At 48.2% G+C, this 4,276-nt stretch overlaps 1 long non-coding RNA gene across 1 annotated transcript; it reads right to left on the bottom strand.

The window, feature by feature from the left end:
* Positions 1-395: 395 nt before the first annotated feature.
* On the bottom strand, positions 396-1,101 carry LOC101937067 (uncharacterized). Its single transcript, XR_010592128.1, has 3 exons — positions 989-1,101; positions 870-908; positions 396-686 (listed from the first exon to the last, which is right to left on the bottom strand). It is a non-coding gene; the product is annotated as an uncharacterized LOC101937067 (long non-coding RNA).
* Positions 1,102-4,276: the final 3,175 nt, after the last annotated feature.

Here is a 4,276-nt window from a genome sequence, read left to right as displayed (position 1 = left end):
CACCATGTGTGTGTGTGAGAGAGAGACAGACAGACACACATCCCGTGTGTGTGAGAGACAGAGACGTGCATTGCCCCTTTAACTACGCTGACCGCACTCTAACTACACTGCCTTTTTAAGTAGATCAGCAAGTTGAGACAGCAGCTGGTGCCAGCAAGCTCCCTCTGTCCTGAGCCCTGTCGTGTCCCCCCACCCGCTCTGTGGAGATGGGGTACAGGAGCGGGGGGAGGTGGACACCCTGACATCAGCACCCCTCTTCCCCCTCCACCTGCACAGCAAGCTGCCAAACGTTATAAGGGAGCATTGCACAACTTTAAACCAGCATGTTCTCTAATAAATCACCAACGAAACAACGTTAACCGGGGACGGTAAGTGAGGAGTTACTGTACCCTTCACTTGAATGGAGACGGGCTGGCTCTTCTCAGATGGGGTTTCTTGCCCGGATGTCCCCCTCCAGTATGCACAACTGTAGGCCCCGGTGGTGGCCAGCTGAGCTGTGAGATGGAGCTGGGCTTCCCTGTAGAGATCAGGGGGTGTTTCGAAGAGCCGCTCCCCACTTTGGTCGAAGAACCGGTACCCTGTCAGTTCTGCAGCCCTGGGAGCCGAGCACCTGAGTGTCAGACGCTCCCCCTCAAAGAACTCCGGGTGTGGGGGGTGCAGAGAGAGTGTGGGGGCTGATAGGGGAGCTGCAATGGAAACACAGAGGTTAATGCAGAGGGGGAGACCACCAGGGAGTGAGGGGGAGAGGAAATGCGGGAGGAAACCCCGACACAGACCTCCCCCATCCCCCTGCCCTTTCCTCCCACCTCCACACGAGGAAATATACCAGGGCAGATACAGCACCTCTGGGTACATTAAAGTCCCTTTACCTGTAGGTGACACCAGGCTGGGGAAAATCTGGAGAGAGGCTGAAAAAGAGAAGCAAGGGAGTGAGAATTCTAGGAAAGAAAGAAAGAAAAGGAGAGCCATTGGAAAGAAAGTCTCTCACTCAGCACAGGCAGAAGGAAAGTCAATTCCATGCTAAGCTGGTTCCTCTGCTGCTGAAATTTGAGTTCTCTGCTCAGCCACCGGCGTCGTGTCCTGCCTGGGGCCGTACCCAGCACTTCCCCTCCGCGAGCTGCACAAAGCCCCCTCTGGCAGATTTCCGGGGCTCAGCCCGGGCACACACCAGGCTCCTGGGCCAGGCTACTGCACCTGCCTGGGGCTCTAGGGCTATTTCTTCCCATACCTCTGCTTTTCTCTGGGAAATGGGAAGAATAATACTTGCCTGCCTGCCATATGGGATTATTGTATAAGGATTCGATTGAGATCTGTGGGGCCAGGAACATTACATTTTTAAACGTTACGTGACTTACCACAAGATGTCAGAACATATTAGTATTAGAGCTGGAAATGTCTCTCAGCCCCAATCCCCATTCTGCTCCTCTACCCTCCAGACCGCTCCCCCTCTTAGCTAATGACTGAGATGATGGAGAATAAGATTGTTCATTGGCATATCTTGTATGCCCAGCCTGACCAAAATAAATGTGGGTTTTTCCCTAAAGTCCAGTTGTGGTTAGAAAAGCGGCTCTGCAAAAACATCACCACAGTCACAGGCTTCTACTTTCTCTGTTTCAGGTCAAATCTGTTTATTTTATGGGTACAAACATGTTTTTGCTCTTAATGGTGCAAGAACCAATATCAGTCAAGGAACACAAGCTCTGTTCTGTTTGGCCTCAGACACCAACAGAAGTGTTGAATGCATTACAGCTGAAGATGAAAGAAGCAGAAAGAACCTAATTTGGCTTTCAGGGTTATGCAAGGGCAGGAATTAAGAAAATTAACGGATCCAATTTAATCTGGAGTCAGAGGAAGAGGAACTATGGGAAAGCAACATTTAAATAGTAAATACAATATTTAAATATTAAATAAACGTAAAGTTACAAAGTATTATGTGAATCTGTGAGCATGAGATAAAAGGAGATAAATGAAGATGAACTAAAATGAATTAAAAAACAAAGGTTTGTTTTTAACCACATTCTAACTGCTATGCCATTGTTCTGTGGTCTCATCTGAGATTTACAATAGACACCTAGTTCCCGGCAAAGACGTCTAAACTTTCACATAATGCTGGGAAATAAAGTGATCTGTGTGGATACAAAAAGTAATCCACAGTTTTAGTGTACAATAAAAATATTAACTACAAACATGAGCTCATGAAAGCCAGTAAAGAGACTGGCAACCATTACTAGAACAAATAGAAGAATGCAGTTGATGACCAAGGGGGTTGCGTTGCACATGGGTTTCTTTTTCTAAAGAAAAACAGAACCAGAAAAGAGAAGTCCCCCCAGAAAAGAGAAGTCCCCCAAATTGTGCTGAGACCAGGAACAGGGAACCAGCTGCAGCACAGAGGCATGGCACAAGCGGCCAGGGATGAGAGCAGGGTTGGTTTTGTTCAACGGAACTGGCTCTGGTGTTGGGCCTGTCACGAAGTCAACAGTAAAGTCAGTAGCTCAGCCAGAGGCTAAGGGCTATTAGAGGAGCAGGTGGGCGAGGTTCTGTGGCCTGTGAGGAGCAGTACGTCAGACGAGATGATCATGATGGTCCCTCTGGTGGAGGGTCACAGGGCTCCTTCTGCAGTAGAGGTAGCTGTGCCGTTCCCTTTGACCTCACCGTGAAGCCAACGTCTCTGCTAGAGCTGCCTGGGAACCAGGCGTATTGACCAGTGGTAGATTTGGCTATCTCAATTTTACTTCCCCTTCTGAAACGAAAACCAAGTGTTTCAAAATGCCCCATGAAATATGATTCTGAGAAGCACTCATCAGCGATCCCAAGAAGGTTACGCAAGGACCCAGCCTGACCTCTGCTGTGACACATAATTCCGAAAGCCGATCTTTCAGAGAAACATCCCATATTGTTTATAACATTGCCGGGACAGAAAACCCACCACAGACTTCGGGATGTGGTTCCAACACTCAATTCCCCTCACCGTTGAAAATTTGCACATGATTTCCAGGCTGAATTTGTAAAGTGTCGACTTCCAGCTGTTGGATAATGTTATAACTTTGTAGGCTGATGGAAGAACCCTCAATGATCCAATTTCTCTTCCCTCCATAGGCACTTACAAATTGTGATCAAGTCACCCCATAATCTTCTCTTTCTTTATCTCAATAGATCAAGCTCCTGGAATCTCTCACTCTAAGCAGGTTTTCTACTCCTTGAATCTTTCTTGTAGCTCTTCTCTGTCCTCTCTTCAATTTATCAACATCCTCCTGTGAATCTACAGGGTCCATAATTCAAGATTTCGAGGCTGTTCTGACCTCTAGTGTGACCTCCCGTCTAACTCAGAACTGAGCACAGGATTTCAGTAGCCATCGAACCAGTGAGTTGAGGGAAACGTCGTGTTTTGATGAAATCAGAACAGGTTTTGGCCAAAAAGGGACCCAAATCTCAGATGGCGTCATCACTTGATGATTATCTGTCGTGTTCATTCCCTCTGAAGCACCTGGCATTGGCCACTGTCGGAAGACAGGATACTGGGCTAGATGGACCTTTGGTTTGACTATGTGCTTATGACCTGTCAGCCGGAACGGGGACAGAAGATTTTGTTCTGAGTTTGATCTTTAAAAACCTTTCCATACAGAAACATTTCTGGTGCAAAAACTCGCTCCAAAATGAAAAATCAAAGCGATCGGTTTTGAAAGGGTCCAAACGGATCATCATCAACATGCTTCATTTTCGGACAGGTTTGATTAGTGACATTTTGCCAAAATTGATAATTTTTCTAAATATTTCAATTTTGACAAAACCAGCATGTGTGGAGGAAAATTTTCCACAAGCTTTGGCCTGTGCTGCAAACACAAGTTTTTGATTTGCTGATCACCCTCCTTCAATGAGTCAGCCAGTCCCCCTGCCCTGGGGCCAGGTCAGAGCCAGTGCCCTGACCAGAGCCAATGCCCCCTACAGAGGAAAGGCCCCGTGTCCCATTGCCCTGAGCAAACCATCCCCCCATCCAGGGGCCAGATCAGAGCCAGCACTCCCTAGAGGGGAAAGGCCCCGTGTCCCATTCCCCTGAGCCAGCCAATCCCCACTCTGGGGCCGGATCAGAGTTGAAACAGACTCAGGTTTGCAGCTGAGTCACAGTGAGCGGTGGAGTAGGGGGAGGAGCGACCCAGCTTCCTTCCCGTTCTCAGGGACCACAGAGGACAAACCTGACAGAGGCTACAGCTAATGTGAGGAGCATGTCAACCACAGAGCAGAGGGACTGGCCCGAAACAAGGGCATGTGCTGTCTGTGG

Source organism: Chrysemys picta, chromosome 13 (genome assembly GCF_011386835.1).
Source record: "Chrysemys picta bellii isolate R12L10 chromosome 13, ASM1138683v2, whole genome shotgun sequence".
Taxonomy (NCBI): domain Eukaryota; kingdom Metazoa; phylum Chordata; order Testudines; family Emydidae; genus Chrysemys; species Chrysemys picta.
This window is presented reverse-complemented; position numbering and strand designations above follow the sequence as displayed.